The 14,453-nt window shown below is 41.1% G+C and overlaps 1 long non-coding RNA gene across 1 annotated transcript in view; it reads left to right on the plus strand.

The window, feature by feature from the left end:
* Window positions 1-391: 391 nt before the first annotated feature.
* The window catches only part of LOC132689440 (uncharacterized), a 42,640-nt gene continuing 28,578 nt past the window's right edge, over window positions 392-14,453 (plus strand). Inside the window, exon 1 of the long non-coding RNA XR_009615012.2 lies at window positions 392-632. This is a non-coding gene — a long non-coding RNA (uncharacterized LOC132689440). The remainder of the gene's footprint in view (window positions 633-14,453) is intronic.

Raw genomic sequence — 14,453 nt, forward strand, 5'->3', positions numbered from 1 at the left:
TGAAATATTCTCCTGGTTATCTTTCTTAAGGCATTTAGGGTAGATATAATGATTGTAGTCCTGGTATCTTTTAGGTAGAACACTGCATACTCTAACCTCCCCGCCCCCCACTGAAATATGCCAAAGGTTTTAATGACTGAAAAACAAACAGAACGGGATATATCATTTTCTAAAGCTATAAAGTAGTTTGTAACTTCTGCTGAAAACTCTTTAAAATTATACCCACCATCTGCATGATGAATTTCTCATGGTGTTCTCTGCCCTGTCAAAACTTCTCTCTGTGGCCCAGTTCTTAGCTGCCATTGACTGAGATCCAGACAAATAAATCTAGGGAGAGAGACAGTACACTGACCTTGGTTTCCTATGTGTTTCCTTCCAACTCTAGAGCAAGTTATATTTCAGCTCCACAATCAACAAATAGCTCTGAAAACCAAATAGGCCACGCTGTTGGAAGTCAGAGCGAACGAGGTCAAATAGAAGCCTCAACTGGCTGGATATAAAGTCTTCTCAACTCCTTTGTGGAAATTTCCAGGCTTCACATTCATTCATCAGGATATCCTCTTTGCACACACTTACCATTAAAATCTTTGGGCTGCTGCAGACTCCACCTGAAGATGACACAGCTGTACCAGGTTGGATGACCTTTTATGTCCTATCTGCATCCATTGCTTTCTCTATTTGCTTTCCTTTTGTGATATTTTCAGCACCAGGAAGTTTCACTCACCTTGACCATTGTTTTCACACATTTGGGCTACAGTCATGAGGTTGTTGTTTAATTTGAATCCAAAAAGATGGACAGGAAGGAAAACAGACAGTAGAGATATCATCCATTTCCTAACCAAATCATAACACTCTATTTTCATGACTTTGTCACACTGCAGAAAAATGCAGGGAATTCATTTGAAGAAGCATAAACAGTGAGACTGTGACATGCTCTCTTGTCCAGCATCTCTATACTAAACATAAAGACAGCTTGCTTGCAGAGGGGATTGTTAGCTTCTCTGATGACACACTCTCCTAATAAAGTCCAGATTTGGCTCAAATTTTATGTGTAATTTCCTACTGCTAAAATTATGAGTTCTTAAATAAAGATTACCATTTTTACAGGAATAAACCTGTGTGACTGATGTTTTAGCATTGCTAGTGGATCTTTAGCATGTGGATGTATTGGTTTTTCTTTGTTCTGTTTTTGACCCAAAGCTTTGGTGCTGGACAGATCGGGTTATAAATATTGGTTTGGCCACATGCAACACATGTAGCTTTGGACAAGATAATGAAATTTGCGAAGATGTGGTTTCTTCACTACTAAATTGGAGATGAGTGAACTTGAGTTGTTGTAATTATTAAATGAGAACAACCTACAGAGAATACTTAACACAATACAAAGCACATAGAAAGTATTCAAAGATAGTTGTGATTCTAATATTCTAATATGAGTGTTAGGATTTCTAGACTGTACATATTCTGTAGATCACTACAGTCTATGTGTAGTAAAATCTGCACTCCAGGCATCCATAGTTATTTTGTTGAAGTACTATATCAATAATGTTTTTATTATTTTGTGTTTCCTTTATATTTCCTACAGTTTTTTCTTAACAAAAGGACTATCTCAGGAGCATTACATGAAACACAATATGTCAGTTTCAGCATTTACTAAAATGATTTCTAGTTTATTACTTTCAAAAATATTTATTTTCCAGTTTTGATTTCTTTATGGAAATGCATATTTCAGCAATTTTCAAGAGAATCTCTAAACTCTGAGCTTCTTTTTTTGAAATTTGGTTTTGCTTATAAATGAATGAATAAAAGTAGCAACTCCCAAGTAGATACCAATATTTGACATATTGTATTAAACTACAATGTTCAAAAATTAAATTTAAGGTAAGTACAAGTTGTGGTCCCAGAGTGATAAATAATCTTCTGTATCATGTAATAATTCCATTTTCTTTAATTAATTATTACTTCCTGTTTGCCAAATGTTGATTTTATATTTCCATTATTCTTCCTACAGTGGAACTCTAAAAAATGTCCATTTCCTCTATATATCTGCCTATTTATTTATCTAAGCATGGAGTCCTGAGTATTTATTTTATCCTACAGGTTATACTCTATTACTATCATTATTTACTTCATTGTTCAAATTATCCAGATTGGCCATTGTGAGCTCCTTTAAGTTGACTACTATGACCTTTTGACATGACCTTATTTATTTTTGAGCATTTACTTAATTTCTGGTACCACCGGACCTTCCAGGCTCTTCATGTACATTCCCTGATCCAGTCCTAAAAGTATTCATTTCTCTGACTCTCTGTTTCTTGCATTTATTAATAGAATTTAGAAATCAAGATCTGGGTACTGGATGTCCACTGGCACTGGGGTACCATTGCTTCTAGAGCCTCCCAGCATTAAGAGCCAGGAAATATATGTATGTATATGAGCACACACATTCCTACACAGGTATATTTATTTCTATATAGCAGCTATGAGTTCATGCTCATACCTTTGATTCTAATCCAATACCATGAGGCTTATTTTATATTTCTTTATGTGTAGCATCTTTAACAGTGAGAAACCTGGCTCTCAATTTCCTTAATATATTCATTTATTTTTTTAATATTTTTAAATGTTTATTTATTTATTTTGAGAGAGAGAGAGGGAGAGAGAGAAAGAGAGAGAGCAGGGGAGGGGCAGAGAGAGAGGGAGACAGAGAATCCCAAGCAGGCTCCACACTGTCAGTGTAGAGCCTGACACAGGACTCAAACTCACAAACCCTGAGATCATGACTTGACTGAAACAAAGAGTTGGATGTTTAACCAACTGAGCCACCCAGACACCCCTATTTTTTAATAATTGTGTACACAAAAAGTAGCTTTAGAATTGTTAACCTACAGCCCTGTAGAAAAATAGTACATTTGCAAACAAGTTTTGCCCCTTATTTAGCCTTATATCATACAATCAAAGTAATCCTTTCCAGTGCATGTTATTTCCTTCCTCAGACTCTTCTCTGTGATTATTTTATTTTCTTTATAATATAGGTAGGTCTGTTTGCAATTGTTTTGGATCTACTTTGAATCCCCCCCATCTCTCTCTCTCTCTCTCTCTCTCTCTCTCTCTCACACACACACACACACACACACACACACACCTTGGATGATAGTAATTATTTACTTATTTTGGGGGTAGGTCAAACATTGCAGTGGTTTTAACAGTCCAAACCATACAGATGATAAGCTCAGGCAAGTATCACTTCCTCCTCATCCCTACTACTCCTTTCCCATTCTGCAATTCTTTCTACCTCATTTCTATCCACCCTCTACAGGTAATTAACCTCACTAGTTTCTGGTTGAACTTTCCTGTATTTCCTTTTGCACAAATTAGCAAATATGTGTATATTCCATTATGTCCTTTTCTTCCCTACTTGAAAAATGGCATGTTATAAATATCATTTGCAATTGCCCCTTTCCTTTAAAAAAAACTTTTTAAAGTGTTTCTTTATTTTGATAGAGAGAGAGAGAGAGAGAGAGAGAGAACACCAAGCAGGGGAGGGGCAGAGAGAGGGAGAAAGAGAGAATCCCAAGCAGGCTCAGCACTGTCAGTGCAGAGCCCAACATGAGGCTTGAACTCATGAACCATGAAATCATGACCTGAGCCAAAATCAAGAGTTGGATGCTTAGCGCACTGAGCCACCGAGGTGCCTCGTGATTTCCCCTTTCTTATCAACAATACATTGTGAAAACCACGCCATATCATTTCACAGACATCTTCCCCAATTTTTCTTGCAGTTGCATGAGACTCCATTCTGTGCTGTGCCATGGATTATCCAACCAGTCTCCCATGTATGAGTTCATAGGCTGATTTCAATGTTTTGCAATTATGTATAGTGTTGCTAGGAATACGCTTGTGTGTATATCTCTAAATCACAATTAAACTGATCCATAAGTCTCAAGGACAGTAAAAAAGAACATGTTTAGCCATCAGAGAGCACATTGCTAACATGATGCGCTATTATTCCCTCAACATGTTCCTATAACTATACTCAAGTTTCATCAACTGGCCAAATTCATTCCTGTCAGAAAAGGGTTCTGTCCAGAACTGCACATTGATTTTAGTTTTCTTCAATATGTTCTTCAACCTTTCCTTGACCATCATGACTTCGATAGTTTCAAAGACTAAAAGTCAGTTATTTTGAAGAATGGCTTTGAATTTGGGTTTGAGTAGATTCAGACCATGCATTTTTGGCACAAATGTTACAGAAGTGACACTTCAATCTTCTATTTGTATCCTATCAGGTGGCGAGAATTAAAATGTGTAACATCTGATGATATTGGTTTTGATCACTTGTTAAAAGTTTACCTGCCAGATTTCTTCTTCCTTTACTCCTTTACCTGTGTAACCCTGGCTAAAGGGTCAAATCCAGATCATAGTTTAGGAATTCCACTGCAAGATTTAAGAAAGTTCTGTTTAATGGGGAAATTCTAAGCACACTGATGCCACTTTTAGAACTTTTTTATTTTGGAAAAATTTAGATTTATGGCAGGGATTCTATAGTTGTTTTCTTTTGAGGATATGCCTTTATATTAATGGGGGATATTTTTCTGTAGCTTTCTTCTCTTACAATGTCTTCATTTCACTTTCAGAGTAGGATAATCCTGGCCTCATAAAATGATTTGGAAAATATTCTTTCTGCTTTTATATCGTGGAAGAAGTTGTGTAGAATGGCTGTTTTTTCTTCCTTAAATGTTTAGTAGATTTGGCAGTTGAACTCTCTGTGCTTACCTTGGTGAATGTTTTATCTTCTCTAGAAAAGAATATATATTTGACTGTTTTTGAGTGCTACTATTTTTGCTTTGGTTACAGTCGGTGTACCACATTCTTCACATTCCTCTAGAGATGCTTTGTGCTAGGGTGGCATATGGTTGGTTAACCAGAGCAACATCTATGATTCAAGTCTTAGGTCCTCCATATCTACTCTACCTCAGAGAGGGTCTCTTTGCAAACTCTTGTTCCTCATCTGTCCCTCTCTAGCAGTGTTCTCTCGTTACTTGTTCTTCTAAACTTTGTAGCTTGCTAGTAGTAGTAGTGGAGTGTGGTCTCTGTTTTTCCAGTTAAAGCTTGGGCTTGCATGTCCTTGTGTCCTAGCAAGGTGGCCTTTTGTTCTCCACTCCTCCCCTGGCTAAATTGTGGGCTCAGCATCTAACTCTGTTCTCTTCCCAGGACTAGGATTTTCTCCCACTCTTCCCTTTCCCCAGCTTCAGTGTATGTTCACCTGTGCCCTAAGGCCAGTGGTGTCGCCCTTCTCCCTCAGTGTTCCACGGTGCAGGTATAAGGGAAAGATCCAAAAGAGGTTCTTGTCCCTCTTACACAGCTACCATTTCTCTCATTTAGATCTGTACCATGATAGGTCCTCGTGATCCAGGTGTGGACATCCTGTGGGTTCATGGAGAACAAGTATGATAGATATTGTGACCTCCTCTAATTTCTGTGACCCCACCCTCCCAGAGCTGGTCTCTGTCCCACTAGCTCCCCCTTAGCCTTTACCAATTTGTTAGCTATTGTAGATGAATTGTGTTTGTTGATGTCTGGTTCTGCCTATCCCAGGTGAGTACATGTTTATATCTTCCCTTTCCTTTCAGTCACTCTCCCTCCTTAGATTCTGAGCCAGGTCTCTGTAACCTCCATCATCTGGTGGATTTGAAAGATGCTGTAAACCTGAACTTAGTCTGACTCTTTTTCATTATTAGTGTGGGAACGCTGCTTTTCTTTTTCCAGCTCCTTATACCCTGGAGCTGAGGCTGGAGACAATCCACTGACACTGTTTTCTTTTTTTCTTTGTTTGTTTTTGGTTTTTGGTTTTTTTTAAGATTAATTCCTCACTGTTGTTTATTTCTCTATTTATCCATCCATTTGTTCACTTACTAAGCAACTACCATTTGGATTCTGGGCAAATAAGTAGAATAACATCCTGTTCTCATGAACTTCACTATCTGATAGGGAAAAGAAACAACCAGACAAAAGAGCAAGTAGTCATCTTAGAAGGAGATCCAAGGTGTGTGTAACGCAGGGCCCAAGGGAACAGAGCCCACTGATGTTTGAGTTTTGTTCTTTATTTTTAAGTTTATTTATTTTGAAAGAGAGACAGAACATGATCAGGGGAGGAACAGAGAGAATTAACAGGTGAAAAATTATGTCTTTATTTACACTATTGAATTTTTTCATATGCCTTTCAGAAGAAAATGGAAAATAATGCCTGTTCCAAAGTTAGCTAACATTAAACCCAATAGGCATAAAGACACAATTTACACAGAATTCTTTTTTCACATAAATTTTAGAATAAGGTTGTCTATATCTACAAAAAGCCTTACAGGATTTTGATAAGGATTGGTTTAAACCTATGAACAAATTTGGGAAGAATTGACATCTTTACTATGTTGAGACTTCCCATCCATGAACATAGTATGTATGTCTCTTCATTTATGTAGGATTTCTTTGATTTCTTTCTTGAGAATTTAGTATTGCAGCATGGAGATCCTATATAAGATTAATCTATAAGTATTTCATTTTTTTGGAATAATTGTAAATGGCATTATGTTTTTTGGTTTTATTTCTTTTTGTTTTGTTTTTACCTTTTAAACTCCTTCATCCATTTCTCCCACCCCTCAGGGATAGTGCTTTTGAATTATAGAGTATATATTTCTATAAAGGATAGCTTTGGTTGAAGCAAATCAAATACTGCTGTAACGTATCAGTCTATCATATCTCCTTCTTCATTTTTCCTTGCTCTAAGTCTAAATGCTCTAGAGATTACCATTATTCCATTCAGTCTCAAGTGCATAAAAATATTTTTTCCTTGCCATTAACTAGCTGTGTAACTGTTTTTTTCACCTGTCCCTTGGTGTCTCCATCCATCAATTGAGGTAATGCTCCTTTCTTTGACTCCTTCACAGGAATGGAGTGAGGTTATTGTGAAAGGGAGGACAAGGGCATGACGTAAAAACAAAAAGCACTCTTAAAATGTAACATGAATAGACTTCATTCCTACCAAGAAATATTTTCTGAATTCCTAGATTGGCTGAATGTCCCTTCTCTGTGCTTTCACAATACTCTTGCTTACATCTGTTTTATCACTTAGGATATTTTATTGAAATTATCTATTCGTGTATATATTTCTACCAGTAGAGAATGAACTCCTTAATCCAAGAGGCATGGGGTACTTAACTTCATAGTTCCTGTCCATATCTGTTTTGCTGCGCTGAAGTTCATCAGTAGAAAAATCTTAGTTTCTTGGGGTTTTCTCTTGGCCTGGACAACCTTTTATTATATATGAGCATCCCTCTCATCAGGCTCTGTGGTCAGGCTCCATGATGCCGCCTGTTTCCATGAAGACATCCACCATAAAATCTGCTTAGGTAGGGAAACCCCTACCTCTCCTCCCAAATGACCCCAGAATTTCTGAAACTCCTTAATAGCAAACCTTCATCTCATGAAAAGAAATTGGATGAAATTCAAATAGAACCATAAAATGTCAGAGTTTTAAGGGCCATTAGAGACTACTAGTAAATTTTATTATAAAAGAAGTTGTTTCCAGGAGGAAGAGGAAGGCTGTGGGAGAAGTAGAAAAGATACTTTGATGAGGGCAGGGCATAAAAGGGGAGAATAGAGTCTCCACATCTTTCAGTTTTTCTCCATATTGCCAAAAGCCAACCTTTGTCCCTTCCATCCTTTAAGTTTAAGAATACCCAACCTCAGGAATGGTATATCCAGGCCCTTTGAGGATAAATAGAGGTCAGTAAGAGGACACTTCTTCAAAAGATGACCCCTAGGACTCCATGTGCCTATGCATTATAAACTGAGTACTTGTTTGCATGCTATCAACCTGATTTGACTTACATCAGGTCAAGGATGTAACTGTGTTTTGTAAATAATGAGGAGCTGTTTTAGTGTGAGAGATAGCATTAGTGATGGTGACCCTGAGAGAACAGGTGGGCCTCTCCTTTTCTTCTTGAGGGTCACTCCATAAGGCACTGCTAGTGCATCAGAACATAGTTGGCTGGGATACTTGAGACACAGATCTGGGTAGTCCACTTTTGGGCCTGGATAAACCTTCTATGCCTCAGAATTCAATGTGTAGCTCCAGCAGGGCCATGGTAGGCCTGTCCTCACTCCTACAATCAGTGACAGGGAAGGGGCACACCCCAGGGGTCACAGCAGAATGCTACAGGGCCCCCAAGTGCTTGGCAGAATGCCCAGCATACATTTCTTTTAACCAGAGAAAGAAGACAGATCTTTGTGGGAACAGGATTCAGAAACTTGGGAATACATTGGAATTGAGCCAAATGTTGAATCCTGAAAGAAAAAGAGAAACTCCAGGCATTGGACCAATGTCCCTGGTTGGAACAATTGAGTTACATATATACATGCATGTCTATATATACTCACATGTGTTTATGTATATATGCATATATTTATTTCATATTTCATAATTTGTAATGTTCAGACATATAGCAGTTACACTCCAGGAGGTGGATTTAAACAAGGTCTTCAAGAATCTGAAGCTTTTGTGCAGTGAGTTTTAAACTCTGTCCTTGGAAATCTAAACCGGAAGAGACCTTAGAAATCAATCCTGGCCCTTCCACTCCTGTTTCGTAGATGAGGAAAAAAATAAGGCCTGAGGAAATGTGGCAATGTGCTCAAAATCACATGGGTAGAACTACTGGGAGTTTTTCTAAATTCAGGGCAGAGACAGCCTGATCCCTTTACATTGCAAAGTGTGGGGCCCTCTGGATCACGTGACTGAGGGTCCTGGTAGACCTAGTCCTATACTGTGCGTAAGGGCTTTTTCACTTATGACGCTTAAATAGTTGCCTCTATTTAAGCCTCCCTCCACTTTTCTCTGGATGGAACTTATTTTCTGCATATTTCAGAGGAAGAAGCTGTGGTCTGGAGAGGTTAAGTGACTTGTCCATGGTCACATGTCTAAGAAATGGAGGAGACTGGCTCAATCCAGAGACCATCTGCCTGAGTCCATTACAGCTTCTCAAAGGGAAAGGACAGAAATAAGGTGGTTAGGAAACCACGAGTGCTCTTGTTTAGGATCCTTTCCAGAGCCTCACCACAATCCTCTGGGATCCAGCCACACTGGACTAGGCAGCATTGTACAGATATCACCTGTACCCCCTGTACTTGTGTGGTTGTGGTTCCCTCTTCTTGGAATCTCCTTTTTTTCCCATTCACCTGTACCAGCTGGCAGACTCCTGAGTTAAGACTTCCCAAACACTTTCCTTGCCATGCCTGCTGTCTTAGTTAGTTCAGGCTGCATTCTGGAGTGTGGAAACCCAAGATCAGGGCACTTGTATGGTCACATAAAGGTCCTCTTCCAGGTTGAAGACAGCCAACTTCTTGTTGTGTCCTCACATGATGAAAGGGGTCCAGATCTCTCTAGAGTCTCTTTTATAGGGATACTAATCCCATTTAAGAGAGCTCTGCCTACATGATTTAATCACCAGATTCCACTTCCTACTACCATCACCTTAAGGGATTTTAACACCTAAATTTTGAGAAGCATAAACATTCAAATGATAGCACCCTTTTTTCTTGAAAGAACAATTGCTTCTACCTTTAGGATTATTTTAGTGGGTAGTTTGTACCTCTGTTTCAGCAGATATAAGTCAGACTGTGCTTGGATCATCTGTTCTTGACTAAGATAGTATGCAGTGTTCATGCATGCTTTGCTTAAGATCTGGCCCACCAAAGTATTCAATACATACTTGATGAGCAGATATAATATGAATATTAGTCCAGGAATATTGGCTCTTTGAACTCTATGAGACCCTACTGCACACAGAGAATGTTCCCAGAATGTTCCATTATAGGCCTTACCTAAGACTTCTTTCTTATTACATTGTCCTCAGCAAGTTATATCTGTCTTTCCAGAACACTGCTCTCCTGGTCCTTAGTCACTCTATCCCCCACTGATTAGGCTGACTGGGAATATCAGAGGGGAAAATATTTTGATCCAAAAATGTTTCAAGCATATGGGAGAGAAAAATGTTTCAAGAGGAGAAGTCAAGAAAGGGTAACTGGTATCTTGAGAGCTCATATAAGTGTCCCTTCATGGCTAGACTGAGACTAACCCTCATGTATGTGGCAAAGTGTCTAAATGGATAGAAAATCATGACGTGGGGCTATTTTTGTTGTTTCTTGACACCATATTCACACATGAAGCTATAAATCTGACAACATGTAGCACTGTCCTTAGAGTGAAAGCTCAGGGCTGGGGGTGGAGAGAGCTTTCTTTCAGCTCCACTTAACTGCCCTTTGATCTCAGAGTGGAGATTCAGCTCTCAGGGAGAGAGTGCACAGGTGGCAAGATATAAACAAAACAACATTCTGGGGCCTTTGTCAGGCCTTCTGAAAACAAAGTGGAAACATGGTTGGCTCCTGGGCTGACCAGACCTTAAATAATGAGTCTGACACATAACTGAGCAGCTCACACCTTCACCCCTTCACGGGGGTCCGTGGCGGTTGGACGATGAGCCCTCGGCAAGCAGATGGGGTGGGCAGTCCATAGGTTCCTGCTGGAATTCTCTTGGATAATCTTTCAGTGGAATCACTATTATTCTTCCATACAAGACTTTGGTAACTGAAGAGGAATGTGCATCTCTACCCTGGCTTTTCCACTGTGCATTTCCTGTGTATTCTCCTGCTCTGGGGTGGGTACCCCGGGATAGCTGTGGGTAGGGGTTAAGAAAGAAAGAGTGGTCGATTTATGGTCTCTTTCAGGAGGAGGCAAGGGCACAAGGAGGAGATGGGTTTGGACACTTTTGAAATCTCTCTCCATTTTGTCACTAAGGAAGGACTGAGGCCAATGCTGTTTCTTGACAACCTGTGCTGCCCCAGGCTCCATGCCCAGGTGCTTTCCTGGAGCCTCTGCCTGGGCTCCCAGGGCCTGGCAGCTGCAGTCAGGCATTGGTTCAGCTGGGGCCAAGTGGTCAGAAGCAGATCAGGGGCTCGCCTCATTCACTTCCGGACCAGAAGCTTTTCACTGACTTGGGTACCCACTCGACTCCTTGCTCCTGGCCTATCCCATGTTTCTCATGAATTCCTTCAGAGCAAGAAACAGCATTTGTGTATTTTGAAAAGTCAAAGGCCAGTGTTAAATGTTCCTATGCTCTGAGAAAAAGCACATTGCCTTACCCATCGTTGTGCAGGGGATGAAACCCCAGCTCTGCCGTGTGTTCATGACTCCAACCAGGCCTGTTGGGTGCCAGGCTCTCCTCTCTGCCTCCGCCCTGAGAAGCCCCTGAGAACCAGCAGTGGGGCTCAGCTGCAGTTAATTTTCATTTGCTGTTTGTATATAAATGCTTTTAGTACTTAAACTAAATTCAGATCAATTAAACTAATGTTGTTTGACATAATATTCCTTGTTCCAAAATCAATATCCCTTCATTTGACAGCCTTATTCTTGAATTCAGGATGTTTATTGTTCTTAAAGCTTACCTATAGACCTGGTTTTTGTCTTTAATGATATAAAACAGCTCTTCCTTGCATACTGTACTCCAGCGTGTAATGGGGTTCGAATTTCTCTGGTAAATATCTTTAATTGTACCATCATGCCTTCTAATCTCAGCAGCACATGACTGTTCTCTCTCTGTCTCCATTTGTCTCCTTAGTTTTAAATACATTCTTTTAACAGTGTCTGTTTAGAAGGAGCTGGGGTGAATGGAGGAGCCAGACGAGGATTTCAGAGCTAGTGCTCCCTCTTTGCAGAGAGCTGAGCCAACTGAGGAGAAGCCCCCGGCCTTCCAGATACTCTAGGCTATTTGACTGTGGCCACTTATCCTTTGCCAGCCCCCCATCTTCCCTTCTGCTCCCACCCCATCATCATAAAATAACATGCAGCTACTAAAACGTGCCACATTTTCTCATGTGGTCTTTCCCCCTTTGCCCTGCGGGTCTTCTTCACCCTGCCTTTGGCTCTTATAAATCTTGTTGTGTTTTCCCTGGCCTTTGTCCAGAGACAGGCCTCACTCAGCTCTGGGGAGAGCAGGCTGGGGGTCATTTATCACTTGAACAGTGGGAATGGGGGACGCAACAGTAGTTGTTTTTTTTTTTTTTTTTTTTTGCCATCACTATGGCAAAGGTCTGTGCACACTCACCTAATTGGAAGAATCTGGCCCGTGTTTCTGTAATTGCTCTACCTTGATAACTTTGCCCAGGTCAGACTTGCCTGCTTCGTGACAGAGAGAAGGATCTACTGAGAGTAAGGACCCTCGGTGATAAAACAGGAATGGTTTGCAATGTTTTTCTTTATTTCCAGGCAAATGTTTTCTTTAAATTAATAGTCATTGAAATGATGTAAGTTGGCATTTGTGAGAGCTTTAATCAGCCCCTGAAATACACCCGACTTTGCTCTATGACCAGCCTTCAGACAGGATGAAGCCTCATGAAACCTGAGCTGGGCTTGCTGTCTCAGCCTTCTTACTGAAAAGGATCGTGCAGCAAAATGTGCCCAGACCCTGGGAAGGGAGCAGCTCTGCCTCGGCCCCAGCATGCAGACGTGCACACACAGGCACACACAATCACATGACCAACACACGTGTGCATGCACACAGATGCACACACATGCAAACAGTGTGCACATGCATACAAATGCCTGCACACAAGCAATGCATGTGTGTGTACAAATAGCACACGTACACAACACATGACACAAGCGCACATACACGTACATATGCTTATATTTTTCCTATATTATTCTTCAGAGGAGTGTAGACTGAGATCATAGAGACTTGATTGAACTCAAGAGTTCTTCAAATATTGCTGAAGCTGGAGGAAGGTAAATTGGGGGGAATAGGGGCGCTGGGTGGCTCAGTCGGTTAAGCGTCCGACTTCGGCTCAGGTCATGATATCGCGGTCCGTGGGTTCGAGCCCCGCGTCGGGCTCTGTGCTGACAGCTCAGAGCCTGGAGCCTGTTTCAGATTCTATGTCTCCCTCTTTCTCTGACCCTCCCTTGTTCATGCTCTCTCTCTCTCTGTCTCAAAAATAAATAAATGTTAAAAAAAATTGGGGGGAATAAATGGTCTGTGCTACCATACTTCATCTTCTGTGAATATTGGACACAGCTTAACTTTTGTTCTATATGAAAAGGATGACCCCATCCTCTCAGGGATCAATTGTCCTCTCTATTCTCTACTGTCTTGTTTTCCTCTGCTCCCAAATTGGTTCTTTCTCCTTTTTTCCCCCTTCTCTTTCTCTCATCCTGCCCCTCTCCTCTGCTTGCTCATAGTATCCCCTCTGGAATAATATCGTGGAAGGTCTGAACTTGGCTATAGTGAATGTTTTGTAATTTTAAATTGCATCAAACAGCGTTGGCTGACACGACTTGCAGAAGAGAGCTTTCCTGCAGTCCCTCTCTGCAGTGAGCCATGTTTCTTCCCATGAGATGCCTTCAATCATTGCCTTGACCACACCTGGCTGCATTTCACTTCCATTTCTCCTGATTCCTAGTGCTTCCAGCTGATGGCTCTGTCCCTCTGCTGAGTCCTGTTCCTGTGAGGATTTAGTCCAGCTGGGAGAAAAGGCAATGCCCTGCTGCTCCTTGGAGAGAAGTTTCTGAAGGACTGTCAGATTCTCATTTGGCTCCACCCTGGCAAAGCTTTCAGCAGAGGCCAAGGATGAAGGCCCTGAATCAGTCAGGAAAGGCACTGAGGGCCCAGAGCTCTTACTGTGATGTCCTAGAAAGGATCAGAAAGAGGAAAGCCTGTGAGAGTTTTCTCTGGAAATGTCCCTCACCCAGCACCCCAGGAAGGAGAGCAATGGCTGCATCCTTGGCACATCACAAATGCTCATTGATAACATCTATGTGACTCAACACTGGACATCAGCAATTTACAGGTAGTTTCTTTTTTATTGTTATTTAGACTCCACCATTTCCATGTGAGGTGGGAAGAGCTGGAATTATCATTCCCATTTCACAAATGAAGAAAATGCGGCCCCAAGTGGTGACCTGGACAAGGTCACTTAGCTAGGACAAAGGGGTGCTAAGATAGGGGTCTAGGCTTCCAGTGCCTGCCCCACAGCTTACTGCAGGGCACTATGCTGTACCTCTTCTCAAAGGAACACCCCTGTGCCTGGTCTTTGCCATTCTGTTTGCTGCCCTTGGCCTAAAATACTTGAAACGGGCTTACATCTCAGAGGGCTTAACCTGTTCAGCACCAGACCTTCCAGAATGGCTGACCAGAAGCCATTCAAGTGGCCACATGAAGAATAGTGCTTCAGTGAACAGCTGTAGCAGCTGTGTGGAAGGGAAGCCTGCAGGTCCCCAGACAGCAGATGGGGCCCCACCATGTGGTTCTTGCTTCCCAGTCAATGTAATACTTGATTTATTTTTGGTTTTAAGGCCAGTCAGTTCTGCATGGTCCTCTCAGAATCCCTGGTTTCGTTGGGTGGGGGAA

The sequence above is a fragment of the Panthera onca genome, chromosome A3, assembly GCF_046562875.1.
Source record: "Panthera onca isolate mPanOnc1 chromosome A3, mPanOnc1 haplotype 2, whole genome shotgun sequence".
NCBI classification, from domain to species: Eukaryota; Metazoa; Chordata; class Mammalia; order Carnivora; family Felidae; genus Panthera; species Panthera onca.